We start from the raw sequence: 14,833 nt of genomic DNA on the forward strand, positions 1-14,833 counted from the left end.
AAGGTGGCCAGGGTGGCTGGGGTCCAATTTGTCTCAGTACTACAGCCAGACTGGGTTCATGTACGCGGAGGCCTCCCTCCTGTGCCCCAGGGTACGGGGCGTTACCATAAGGGTTAGCGTCACCGTAGGGAAGCGTGTATGTTTAACGTGCAAGGGACACATTCCCCTGGATAGGTGGTGGTGGCTCAGAAAGCTGAGCAAAGACATGAGGAACCCTGCAGTCGAGTGGGAACGGTTGGGGAACAACACCCACCGGACGATTACAGAGACTCATGGGGGATTAAGCGTGTGTTGGGACAAGTGGTTCGGAACCGGATCAAGGGATTTATATCTGTATGTGGGGGTCAGAGAAGGTCTGTCCCTCAGGCATATCCATTGTTTTCCACCAACAGTGGCAAGACGCCGGGGAGGGGACGAAGTGGGATACCAGCCTGAAGGCGTGCGCAGTCCCATTCTCCCCGATCCCAGTCAATGCCACTGAGCTTGTTACCCGCCCCCAAAAGCCCCCGCCCACATTGCAGGCGGCGAGGATACACAAGGAAGGGTGCCCCACCACCACCAAGGGACCAGGGAATGGGTTGCTATTAGTGCCTAGGACATGTTCAAGAAGTTTTATGAGTTCGATTTCGCCCATGTTGACAAAACCGAACTGTACACCACGTACCGAGAGTTTTTGGGTAATGCAGGGAGACAAAGAAGGGGAGTATGGAATGGTGTTTTCACTGCGTTTAACACTGAGTCCTCTGTCATCAACAGTCTGGATGACATAGAGCTGCAGTCCCAGATAAACGGTTTAAAAACTCAGTTGAGGAAGATATTAACGGACGAGAACAAGGTCGTGGGCTCGGAGTTACATGAGGACCAGGCCATGACGGTCCACTTAAAGGAGATTATAGCGGAGTTGGAGAAGCACGCAAAGACGGTAAATGCCCTCATAAGGGAGGACAGAAATGCTTCTGACCAGGCTGTGCAGAACGAGGTGTGTGTGCTGTATGGGGTGTGGTTGCTGGGCGAAGGCCGCAGTAATCTGGAGGATTTAAAACAGGGTTTGGTCCCCTCCTGGATCAGCAACAAACACCTTGCAGCCCTCCACCTGTTTGAGAATGCATTAAGCCCGTGCCAACTCCGGCTAGCTTCCGAAGCCTACCCAGTCCCAGTGGATTGTGGACGGTCCAACCACACGATCATGGGAGTAGTAGTTAGGATGCCGGTCATAGGTAGGACAGCCCGACCCGCACCGGTATACAGGGTTGAGAACATTGGAGTCATTCAAGGGGGTGTGCACATTCATTTCACAGCGGTCCCGCCTTACGTCGTAACGTGGGAGCACGCTATGACAGGTACTGACCTCTCAGGGTGCCAGAGCTGGGGAGCACACATAATCCTGTGCCCCCAGCACTTCAATGCCTATTCGAAACCGCAGTGTGGGTTCAGAGCTGCTGGCGCGAAGCCTATAAAATGTGCCATGGAGGCAATGGCACAAGGCCATGCTCCCCCCTCAGGTAGCATATATAGGAGGTGGAACATATTGTGTCACCACAGGAGCGTCCCACTACCAGCATGGACAGCATAGCTGGTGTCCGGTCAGTGACAGCAGTTTCTGCTTTAAGCCCGAGGCAGAAGTTCAAGTGGCCCAGGAGCGAATTGTCCCCATTCCTGAACCCTCTACTGTTCACCACACTGTGAAGGAGAATTTGACCAATTTGCAAAAGTACATGGCGCACTTCGGCTATGAAATTCCCCCTCTCCCAGAACACCTCACCAAAATACTCAAAGCCGTTATAGTTTCACAGAAACATTTCTACACTCTAGAGCAGAAAACCGTAGAGATAGGGACTAAGATATTGGATATTGTGATTCCACCCTGGTGGGACATTTTCAATAACATAGAGGTCCCTTCGTGGATCAGACTGGCTTCCCGCATTCTTGTGGTTTGCCAGTTAGGGATAGTGTTGCATCTAGTCTGCATTCAATGTAATGGAAAAGGTCAGTTGCTAGAATTCCGAAACCAGAGAATCTGGAAGGAATATTATGTGAAGGTGGAGGGAGATACACCTGTTTGAGCTTTTTCCTTGTATTTTTGATTAAAGATTGTATTTTTTTGTGTTTGTTGTTTTTAACAAAGATTTTGCGACGCGTTGTTAATAAAGATGTATGTGTACCGAGTAGTGCAGGGGTGTTGGACCCCTCCATGCTTGGATGTGTGTAAAAGACTAGTTATTCTATGTATACTTATGTACCCTACATTTTCGTGGAATGGGAAGTGCATGTGTCGTGGATGTATTAGATAGGTAATTACAGGGGAAGGTTGACTATGGAGGGTCAGAAAATTTTGCTCACCTTGTAAGGATGATATTTCAAGCAAGTTTTAGTATCACAGGGTGGAGTGTAAGATTCGCAAAATTCCCACATACCCCCAAGGTTATTAATAAAGGGACCCTATGGACAATTTAAAAAGGGTACCCAAAAGATGGCGTCCGCACCTCGTGACCAAAAGCCTGTAAGATTAAAATGCATTTCTGTGAAAAAAGGACTTTTGTGTTTGAAAACCTAGACAGTTAAGCAAACACTGAATATGCATTTTGTCAGATTGGAACAGATCACCCCAGTTAGGCCTAAGCGCAAGGCCATTAGCTTGTCCGCATAAACAATCGGAAACAGCTTAGGGAAGCAACCAAGGCTGCACAGGCCGAATAAAATGCATTAATGACAATACAGCCTGGACATCAGGCCATTAGGTGTGATAAACGGCCATCTAAAACCAATTAGTTTAGATTGCTATAATCATTTAAAACAGCCCGCCAAAAGTGAAACAATGAACTGACCTGATTTGGCGCGCAGATAAGGGCCATCTGAAAGAGTATAATTGTAGGCCCTCAGTAGCAATCGCCCCTTGACTCTTAAGCGTGACTCTTGAGCTTGACTCTTGCCCTCGTGGCTCTTGCCCCTTTTTCCCTCCCACGCTTGCCGCCTGGCCACTGCCCGTGTCTTCCCGACTCCATCAGGGATGCCCGGCATCGCACAAGATGAACACGGGCAAACCAGGCCAGACGAGGCGGGATGAGACGAGGTGAGGCGAGGTGAGATGAGATGAGACGAGACGAGATGAGATGAGATGAGATGAGATGAGATGAGATGAGATGAAATGAATTGGAGGAAGATTGAAGAATGCTTTGAATAATCAGGCCTTCAATCCAGCCGGCCTGCGATTATCTTCATGCAAACCCCAGCTGCTGCCGCCCGAGGAAGAAGAACCATCATCCCTGCGAGGTAAAGTACCCAAGCAAAGACTTTAACCTCGGGGTACTTTACCTGGACGACGCCGTTGCAGCGCCCTGAGACCACGTGACGACGGCAGGCCCCAGAGAGCACAAAGAGCGAACCCCAAACCCCACAACCGTTTGAAATCAGCAGATTTTGACTCGGTGAGCATGAATTCCTGGCCCCTCTTAGCTTAATCTAGTTAGGTATAGGGGTGGGATAAGGATAAGGGGATTGTTAATGTAGTTTGTTTTCCCTCAATGTGCCGTGTATTCCCCATTCCCATTTGAGTGTATTTTCTTTTTGATAAGCCTGTAGCTACATAGTGATTTTCTCAGTATTTGTAATTTTTATCATCATTTAATAAAGTTCATGGTTTTTTTGTACCAAACCAATTGTCTACCCGTTTTTCTGTATCGCCGCCTGCACCTAAATCTGGTGTCTAGAACCCAGAGGTGTGGGAGTGATTCAAACTGCTCACAGGCAGTCAGGGGCATAACTGATTGGCCACACCCCACCCCCTACAGGCAATGCTGGCTCTGGTTCTGGAGAATGAGGTAGGTCAAGTGGAGCAAGTGTCAGTAGGTGAACATTTATGGAACAGTGATCACAGTATCATAAGATTTAGAGTAGCTGTGAAAAAGGACAGGGAGCAATCTAGAGTAAAAATACTTAATTGGAGGAATGCAACTTTCAGTGGGTTGAGAATGGATCTGGCCTGGATAAATTGTAATCAACGATTGGCAGGCAAAACTGTATAGATTAGGTACAGTCGAGGTACAATTGCACTAGGGGAAAGGTAGGGCAACTAAAGTCCGAGCTCCCTGGATGATGAACGAGATAGAGAGTAAGATGGAGCAGAAAAAGAGCATGTATGACAGATATCAGGTTGAGAATACATAGAATCATAGAAAGTTACAGCACAGAAGGAGGCCATTTCGGCCCATCGTATCCGTGCCGGCTAACAAAGAGCTATCCAGCCTAATCCCACTTCCCAGCTATTGGTCCATAGCCCTGCAGGCTACAGCACCCCAAATGCACATCCAAGTACTTTTTAAATGTGGTTAGTTTTCCTGCCTCTACCACCCTTTCAAGCAGTGAGTTCCAGACCCCCAACTCCTTCTGGGTGAAGAAATTTCCCCTCAAATCCCCTCTAAACCTTCCACCAACTACTTTAAATCTGTGCCCCTTGGTTTTTGACCCCTCTAGCTCTGAGAATCAGGCTAAATATAAAAAGTTCAGAGGAGAAATGAAAAAGAAAATAAGGGGCAAAGAGAGGGCCTGAGAATAGAATGGCAGCCAGCATAAAAGATAATCCAAAAGTCTTCTATAGGCATATAAATAGTAAAAGGATAGTAAGAGGAGGGGTGGGGCTGATTAGGGACTGAAAAGGAGACCTATGCATGGAGGCTGAGGTACTAAACGAGTACTTTGACTCTGTCTTCACCAAGGAAGAAGATGCTGCCAAAGTCATATTGAAGGAGGAGGTAGAGGAGATACTGGGTGGGATAAGAATTAATAAAGACGAGGTATTAGAAAGACAGAAAATGCTGGAAATACTCAGCAGGTCAGGCAGCATCTGTGGAGAGAGAAACAGAGTTAACGTTTCAGGTCGATGACCTTTCGTCAGAACTGGAAAAGGCGATGGAACAGGTTTTTAAGCAAGTGTAGGGGCAGAGAAAGGGGGGAGGGGAGGAAAGAGCAAAAGGGAAGGTCTGTGATAGGTTGGAAGGCAGGAGAGATTAAATGACAATAGGGGTGATGGTGCAAAGCAAAAGGAGATGGTAATGGGACAAGTTAAGAAACAAAAGATGCCTCTAGATGAAGTGTAAATGGCAATGCTAGAATGAAAGCTGCCATGTGAGAGAGAGGAAAAAAATGGAAAAAAAAGATAGAGGCAGAGGTTATGGTCTGGAATTGTTGAACTTGATGTTGAGTTCAGAAGGCTGTAAAGTGCCTAATCGAAAGATGAGGTGCTGTTCCTTGAGCTTACATTGAGCTTCATTGGAACAGTGTAAGAGGCCAAGGACAGAGAGGTCAGAGTGGGAGTGGAGCGGTGAATTAAAGTGACAGGCGACCGGAAGCTCGGGGTCACCCTTATGGACTGAACGGAGGTGTTCCGCAAAACAGTCACCCAATCTGCGATTGATCTCCCCAATGTAGAGGAGACCACATCGTGAGCAGTGAATACAGTATACTAGATTGCAAGAAGTACAAGTAAATCACTGTTTCACCTGGAAGGAGTGTTTGGGGCCCTGGACAGTGGGAAGGGAGGAGGTAAAAGGGCAGGTGTTGCATCTCCTGCGCTTGCACGGGAAGGTGCCGGGTGAAGGGGAAGGGGTGATAGAGGAGTGGACCAGGGTGTCGTGGAGGGAGCGGTCCCTTCGGAATGCTGAAAGGGGAGGTGAGGGGAAGATGTGTTTGGTGGTGGGATCACACTGGAGGTGGTGGAAAATGATCCGTTGAATGTGGAGGCTGGTGGGGTGGAAAGGCTTTGCGGAGTCAGGAGGTGAGACACTCGCCGCAGAATACCCAGCCTCTGACCTGCTCTTGTTGTCACAGTATTTATGTGGCTGGTCCAGTTAAGTTTCTGTAAAGATGTGTTGTTGAGGCTGCCGCGGAACACGAATGGAGGCCGAACCGATCTGAGGAACACATGGCTTTTTATTACATTCTCTTGAGAGATGGCTGCCCCAGCTCTTCTCTCTGCTAAACCCGAAAACCGAATGGGGCGACGCCCGCGCTTTTGTGTACACACTGAGGGCGACGCCCGCTCCTTTGTCATGCCTTAAAGGCAGCATGCTTCTTAAAGGCAAGGTGCCCGATTTATTGTCCACGGACGGAAAAGTGGATTGCACCCGTTTAGGTGGCGATCCGCCACACAGCTCCCCCCAGAATCCGCTTAGGAGGTGTGGATGAGACGGTGCGGCGGTCTGATGGGCCGGCCGGAGCGGCTCTTGTAAGATGCCGGTGGACGTGGAACGGCCGGGCGTGGAGCAGCCGGGTGTACTGGCTTGAGGGCATGTCGGCCACGTGGCGGAGGACGAGCTACTGGGACCTGCTCACCGGGCTCCGAGTGTGCTGGCTTGAGTCGGTCAACCGACACTTTTTCAGTCCTGTCGCCCACTTGTAGGGCAAAAAATTTGTCCCCAGCCTGTAGCACTTTGTAGGGCCCATCATACGGGGGTTGAAGGGGTCTGCGGTGGGCGTCGTGCCGGACAAAAACGAACCGTGCCTGGTGCAGGCTTAGCGGGACGTGTGAGGTGGATTCGCCGTGCCGGGCAATGGGCACCGGGGCGAACTGTAGCACCGGTGAGGCGAAGTCGTGGCGTTGCTGGTCGGCTGACCAGGGTGTCGTGGTGGTGGGCAGGAACTCGCCGGGTACGCGCAGCGGCTGGCCATACACGAGCTCTGCTGCCGATGCGCGGAGGTCTTCTTTAACCGCGGAGCGCAGGCCGAGGAGGACCCACGGGAGTCGGTCGGTCCAGGCGCCATCCTGGAGGCTGGCTCGAAGAGATGCCTTCAAGGATCTGTGGAATCGCTCACACAGTCCGTTGGCTTGGGGGTGGTACGCTGTGGTGCAGTGAATGGTCACCCCGAGATTGCATGCGATGGCGGTCCAGAGTTCAGAGGTAAATTGCGGACCTCTGTCCGACGTCATGTCGGAGGGGACGCCGAACCGTACGATCCAGGTGCTGACGAAGGCTCTGGCGATGTCGGCGGTGGTGGTAGAGGTCAGTGGAATTGCCTCGGGCCAGCGCGTGGTGCGGTCGATGATCGTCAGCAAGTGCGTGTGGCCTTGCGACGGCGGCAGGGGCCCGACGATGTCCACGTGGATGTGGTCGAATCTACGTGAAGGGACGGTGAACTCCTCGAGGGGTGCTTTCGTGTGTTGCTGCACCTTGGCCCATTGGCAGGCTAGGCAGGAGTTGGCCCAAGTACGCACATCCTTGCGAAGGCCGCACCAGACAAAGCGGTTGGCTACCAATTTGATGGATGCGCGGGCGCCGGGGTGGGAGAGGTTGTGGAGAATCTCGAATACCCGGCGGCGCCAGGATGCTGGGACGACGGGCCGAGGTTGAGATAGGGATATGTCGCACTTGACCGTGACTGCGGTCGGGCCGCAGGCGACGTCGGCCAGGCGTAGCCCTGGTAGGTTGGTAGGTGTGGAGAGCAGATCAGGGTCCGTGAGCTGGCCTGCTGCGAGTTGAGCGTAGTCGACTGCCAGGTGTGCGGCGTGGATGGCGGGGCGGGAGAGGCAGTCGGCTACCACGTTGTCTCGGCCGGAGACGTGTTGGATGTCCGTGGTGAACTCGGACACTGCCGCGAGCTGGCGCTGCTGCCTGGCGGACCAGGGGTCGGTTGTCTTTGCCATTGCGAATGTCAGGGGTTTGTGGTCGACAAACGCAGTGAAGGGGTGGCCCTCCAGCAAAAACTGAAAATGGCAGACCGCCAGGTACAGCGCGAGGAGCTCGCGGTCGAAGGTGCTGTACTTGACCTCCGGGGGGCGTAGTTGGCGGCTGAAGAAGGCAAGTGGTTGCCAGGCGCCGTTGACCCACTGCTCGTACATGGCGCCGACCGCGTGGTCGGAGGCGTCCGTGGTGAGCGCTACTCTGGTATTGGGCCGTGGGTGCGCGAGCAGGGTGGCGTCGGCGAGCGCGGTCTTGGTGGAGTTGAAGGCGGCTGATATGTCTGCCGTCCATTCGACCTCCATCTTGCCGCTCCTGCCCCGGAGGGCTTCATACAGGGGCCTCATGAGGGACGCCGCTTTGGGGATGAAGCGGTTGTAGAAATTCACCATCCCGAGGAACTCCTGGAGTCCTTTGATGGTGGTGGGGCGGGGAAATTGCTGGATGGCCTGCACCTTGGTGGGCAGGGGAATGGCCCCAGCATGGGTGATGTGGTGGCCGAGGAAGTCGATCTTGTCCAGGCCGAACTGGCACTTGGCTGGGCTTAGGATGAGCCCGTGGTCACTGAGGCGCCCGAACAGGATGCGAAGGTGTTCGCGGTGTTCCTGCTTGGAGGAACTGGCTACCAGGATGTCGTCCAGGTAGACGAACAGGAATTTCAGGTCCCGAAGGACCGAGTCCATGAGCCGTTGGAATGCCTGGGCCGCGTTTTTGAGGCCGAAGGGCATCCGCAGGAACTCGAAAAGCCCGAAGGGGGTGATTACGGCCGTCTTGGGGACGTCCGCGGGGTGGACGGGGACTTGGTGGTAGCCGCGCACCAGGTCAACTTTGGAAAAGACTGAGCGGCCGGCCAGTCTAGCCGAGAAGTCCTGAATGTGCGGCACGGGGTACCGATCAGGGGTGGTGGCGTCGTTGAGGTGGCGGTAATCCCCGCAGGGGCGCCAACCCCCGCCTGGTTTGGGGGCGATGTGGAGTGGGGAGGCCCAGGGACTGTTGGAGCGGTGGATGATGCCGAGCTGTTCCATAGTGGCAAACTCGGTCCGCGCGATCTCCAGTTTGGCCGGGTCCAGCCTGCGGGCATGGGCGTACACTGGGGGGCCTGTGGTGGGGATGAAGTGTTCCACCCCGTGTTTGGCGACCCCCGCGGAGAAGGTCGGGTTGGTGAGGGCCGGGAATTCGGCCAGGAGTGCCGAGTAGTCATCCGTGGCCCGGGCGTGGCACTGTGATGCCATGTCGGCGGGTTGACGGGGGGCCATGGCGCCCAGGATGGGGGACATGGTGTTCATGTCCATGAGGCGGTGTCGAGGGATTTCTACCAGTAGGCCGTGGGCGCACAGGAAATCTGCGCCGATGAGAGGGGAGAGTACCTTGGCAGTGATGAACTCCCATCGGTAGCGGCGACCAGCGAGGTCGAGGGTGACTGTGCGGGTGCCGTACGTCCGGATGTCTGAGCCGTTAGCGGCAGCCAGCGCCTGTCCTCGTTTGTCCTTTTGGATGTCGAGGGCGGAGGCCGGGATGATGCTGTGCTGAGCTCCAGTGTCGCACATGAACCCGCGGCCGGTTTTGTCATCCGTGACGTACAGCAGAGAGCCCGCGTGGCCCACGGCAATTGCGGGGGCTGGTACGGGGGCGGACTTGAAGGAGCAGGGAGGTATGCACCGTTGTGCCCTGGCGCCGAACCGTGCGTGGTAGTAACAGTAGCTCGGGTTTGTGGGGCGCGAAGGCCCCGTGGGCCCCGTGGCTGGGCCTTGTGGCCGCGTGGTGGCCAGTGAGGGGTGCGCCCAGGCTGTGGCTGCCAGGTCCGGAGCGACGTCGCGGCTGGAGTGAGCGGACAGCAGCTTGTCGGCCTCGTCGGCCAGGGCTTCTAGGTCCGTGAGGCCGGACGCCACGATCGCTGGGCGGATGCTGGGAGGTAGCTGGCGGATGAACAGCATGCAGAAGAGGGACCCGGGTGGGCTCTCGTCGGTGAGTGAGAGCATGTGGGAGAGGAGGTCTGACGGTGAGGCGTCACCGAGGCCTGGAAGGTCGAGGAGGCTGCAGTTTCGCTGGTATGCCGAGGTCATAAATTTTTTAAGGAGCGCGGCCTTAAGATGTGCATACTTGCCCTCCTCTGGTGAGTTCTGCAGTGCTATCCAGACCTTCGTGACTGTGGAGCTACCGAGTGATGCGACGATGTAGTCATACTTCGTCCCATCTGTGGTGATGTGTCGCAGCCGGAATCGGGACTCAGCTTGGAGGAACCAGGCTTCGGGCTGGTTTTCCCAAAACTCCGGCAGTTTCACGGAAACTGCGTTCGTGTCCGCCATTGCAGTGCTCGGAATACATTCTGAGCGTCGGGGTCACCAATGTTGAGGCTGCCGCGGAACACGAATGGAGGCCGAACCGATCTGAGGAACATATGGCTTTTTATTACATTCTCTTGAGAGATGGCTGCCCCAGCTCCTCTCTCTGCTAAACCTGAAAACCGAATGGGGCAACGCCCGCGCTTTTGTGTACACACTGAGGGCGACGCCTGCTCCTTTGTCATGCCTTAAAGGCAGCATGCTTCTTAAAGGCAAGGTGCCCGATTTATTGTCCACGGACGGAAAAGTGGATTGCGCCCGTTTAGGTGGCGATCCGCCACAGTGTAAAGATAAACCCAGCAACTATAGACCGGTCAGTTTAACCTCCGTAGTGGGGATGCTTTTCGAAACAATAATCAGGGACAAAATTAACAGTCACTTGGACAAGTGTGGATTAATTAAGGAAAGCCAGCACAGATTTGTTAAAGGCAAATCGTGTTTAGCCAACTTGATCGAGGTTTTTGATGAGATACCAGAGAGGGTTGATGAAGGCAATGCGGTTGACGTGGTGTACATGGATTTCCAAAAGGCGTTCAACAAAGTGCCACATAATAGGCTTACCAGCAAAGGTAAAGCCCATGGAATAAAAGGGACAGTGGCAGCATGGATACAAAATTGACTAAGTGACAGGAAACAGAGAGTAGTGGTGAACGGTTGTTTTTCGGACTGGAGGAAGTTATACAGTGGTGTTCCCCAGGGGTCAATTCTAGGACCATTGCTTTTCTTGATATATATTAATGACTTGGACTTGGGTGTACAGGGCACAATTTCAAAATTTGCAGGTGACACAAAACTTGAAAGTATAGTGAACAATGAGGAGGATAGTGATAGACTTTGGGAAGACATAGACAAGCTGGTGGAATGGGCGGACACATTGCAGATGAAATTTAATGCAGAAAAGTGTGAAGTGATACATTTTGGTAGAAGGAATGAGGAGAGGAAATATAAACTAAAAGGGGTGCACGAACAGAGAGACCTGGGGGTATGTACACACAAATCATTGAAGGTGGCAGGGCAGGTTGAGAAAGCAGATAAAAAAGCATACGGGATCCTGGGCTTCGTGAATAGAGGCATAGAGTACAAAAGCAAGGAAGTTATGATGAACCTGTATAAAACACTGGTTCGGCCTGAACTGGAGGCGGGGGTGGGGAGGGGGAGAGGGGGGTGGGGACGAGGGGGAGGGGGAGGTGGAGGGGGAGTGGGGAGGTGGGGGGTGAGGAGGGGGAGGAGTGTGGGGAGGGGGAGGGGTGGCGGGAGATGGTGATTGGGAGGGGTGGTGGGGAGGGGGAGGGTTGGTGGGAGGGGAAGGTGGGGAGGGGGAGGCGGGATGGGGAGAGAGAGGGGTGGTGGGGATGGGGAGGTGGTGATGGGGATGGGTGGTGGGGAGGGGGAGGAGTGGTGGGAGGGGGAGGTGGTGATGGGGAGGGGGAGGCTGTGGTGGGGAGGCAGGGGTAGGGAGGCAGAGGGGGAAGGGGAGGCGGGGAGGTGGTGGTGGGGTTGGGGAGGGGGAGGCAGTGGTGGGGAGTGGGAGGGGGAGGCGGGGGTGGGGAGTGGAAGGGGGAGGCGGTGGTGGGGAGGGGGAGGGGTGGTGGGGAGTTGGATGGGCAGGCAGTGGTGGGGAGGGGGAGGGGAGGTGGGGAGTTGGAGGGGGTGGTGGGGAGGGGGAGGGGTGGTGTGGAGTGGGAGTGGTGGTGGGGAGTGGGGGAGGAGGCAGTGGTGGGGAGTGGGAGAGGTGGTGGGGAGGGGGAGGGGGCGGCGTGGGTGGGGAGGGAGAGGGTAGGCAGGGGTGGGGAGGGGGAGGTGGAAAGTCTGAAAACCATTTGCCTATCATGCCAGGTGAGCAGCTGTGATCGGGAGAGACTGAAGTGAAGCAAAATAGAGGCAGAGAAATGAAGCAGAGTAAATCATTAGTAAAACTTTGCCAAAGTCCTGACCTTTATGACTATGTCAGAAATACTCCATGTACCCAAACCTGGCCAGTTACTAATCAGGTGCATATGGCTGTGTTGGGAAGATCTGCTAACTGTGTAGAAATTAAGCGGATGGGGGGGCGGGTATGAACTGGGGTTATAGTCTCTGGCCAGTCAGAAGTATCTGAGCTGCTCCAGAGCCCCGTGTGGTTTCGAATCGCTCCCCTTTTCTGGTTCTGACCGCCGGACTTATTTGTAATGTATGTACCTTTAAGGGGGGAACTACTTTCTACAGCTCATGTATACTGTAGTACCGGCAGTGACCACACCTGTATATAACGCTGAGTAGTAATCTGTTGTTTCAGTTGTAGTCGGAGCCACGTTGAGTAAACACCGTTGTACCGTTCTCCACGGCCTGTGTCTGATTATTACACGGATGTAACATTGGCGACGAGGCAGGTTCGAAGCTACCTGCAACTCTGCATCACCTCCCTGGGATTCGTTCCTGGAGATCAGTGGATTGGAGGTCAAGGCCAGAGACTCGGGCGTCGACCACAGGAAACCGCCCAGTCATCCAGCACAGACTCGAGAATTGCGGGGGAGGCTGTCGAGAGCCAGGCTTGGCTTTCCAGTCGAGGTGGTCCAGCGAAACGGGGGTGGCAAGAGGTAGTGCGCAGACACTTCCCGGACGACGGCGGGCTAGAGCTCGACCGAGCAGCACAGCAAAGGGCCGAGCAGCATCAACGGGGGAGAGAGAGAGACGGCAGAGCGCACAGGGCGCAGCCGGTGTTCAGGGGCCAAGCAGCGTCGGAGAGAGGGAGAGAGAGAAGCCCGCGAAACCTACAGGGCGCCGCCATTGCCACGAGAACCGCCGGGAGCGGCGTCGGCAGCAGTAGGGGAGGAAGGAAAGCGCGGGAGACGCCATTTTAAGCCATTGGGAGACGCCATTTTAAACCACACCCAAAATGCCGAAGAGTGGCAGTACCACCGCATTTGACAAAGAAGTCGAAGATTGGACTACATATGTCGAACGAATAGAGGTGTACTGCAAGGCAAATGGGGTGTCAGATGACAAGAAAGCGTCGGTATTGTTAAATTTAATGGGTGCAAAGACGTATGGTTTATTACGAAATCTAGTAACCCCAACGAAGCCAATGGAAAAGAGTTTTGAAGACATAGTAATGATACTACAGGAACATTTAAACCCCACACCGCTGCTGATAGCAGAAAGATTCAAGTTTCACAAACGGAACCAGCATAAGGATGAAAGCAATGCTGATTATTTAACAGAACTGCGCAAACTATCGAAACACTGCCAGTTTGGAGCGGGACTGGCAGATACCTTAAGGGACAAGTTTGTGTGTGGGCTTCAAAGTGAAGGAACCCAGAGACGGCTTTTATCTGAAAAGGACCTTGCGCTGGAAAAGGCTTTCAGCATTGCAGTATCATATGAACCAGCAGCACGGGGCGCTGCAGAGATACAACAGAGACCGCAAGAATATGGCACAAACGAAATGTCATATGGAACAGAGAAGTGCTAGCACTGCGGCAGAACAACACACGACCAGAATGATTGCTGGTTCAAAGACAAAGTGTGCAGACAGTGTGGAAAAGTAGGACACATAGCACGAGTCTGCAGGTCGGGAAAGAAAACCAGCAATAAGAAACTGACCAAAGGGAAGTACAAGAAGGTACATAAGATAACGGAGAATAGTTCAGATGAACAAAAGAGTGATAACAACTCCGAAAGCAGGGAACTGAGTTGTCTGAAACTACATAATGTGATCACAACGGAGGATCACCGAACCATTTGGGTCACTCTCAAGATAGCAGGAGTCCAGGTAAAGATGGAATTGGACACAGGATCAGCTCTAACAGTCATAAACCGACGGGACTACTAGCGACTATTCTCACACATACCCTTGAGAGACACAAAAATTATTTTGAAGACGTACACGGGGCAAAAAGCCTACCCCAAAGGAAAAATAAGGGTGACCGTTATATATAACGGTAAGGAAACACCAAAACTAGACCTGTATGTATTGCAAGATGGAGGACCACAATTACTGGGACGTGAATGGATCCGGAAAATACAATTGGATTGGCATTCCATACAGGCATTGACTGTGGCTGACAAAAAGGATGACGACGTCAAACCTGGGCGACTGTCAAAGATCCTAACTGACGCGAAAGATGTGTTCCAGCAAGGACTCGGAACACTAAAAGGCATGACAGCGACGATTAAAATTGAAGAAAATGCATGCCCAAAATTTTTTAAGGCCAGACAAGTACCTTATGCGATCTGCCCAGCCGTCGAAGCAGAGCTGGAGAGTTTGGAACGTTCAGGTGTACTGTCCAAGGTAGCCTGGACCGAGTGGGCTACACCCATCGTCCCTGTGATGAAAAAGTCGTTGTGCAGCACGCCTGGGGATCCAAAGAAGGTTCGCATCTGTGGGGACTTTAAGGTAACAGTGAACCCGGTCCGTCACACCGTACAATATCCACTTCCGCGGATTGAAGATATTTTCGCCTCGCTATCTGGAGGGAAACGCTTCACTAAGATTGATCTGGCCCAGGCGTATTTGCAAATGGAGGTAGAAGAAGCATCAAAAAAATACCTCACAATCAACACCCATAAAGGTCTCTACCAATACAACTGGCTGGTATTCGGGGTAGCATCAGCTCCGGCTATTTGGCAGAGGGCAATGGAACAAGTCCTGCAAGGGATCCCAGGGACCCAGTGTTATTTGGACGACATCCTGGTCACGGGCAAAAATGACAGTGATCACCTTGCCAACCTGGAGCAGGTGCTCACTAGATTGCAGGAATATGGGCTCCGAGCTAACTGCCCCAAATGCGAGTTTTTTAGAAAACAACTCTCGTATTGTGGCCACGTTATCGATAAAGAGGG

Source organism: Somniosus microcephalus, chromosome 11 (assembly GCF_052327205.1).
Source record: "Somniosus microcephalus isolate GS21.2 chromosome 11, FLI_Smic_1.0, whole genome shotgun sequence".
Taxonomy (NCBI): Eukaryota; Metazoa; Chordata; class Chondrichthyes; order Squaliformes; family Somniosidae; genus Somniosus; species Somniosus microcephalus.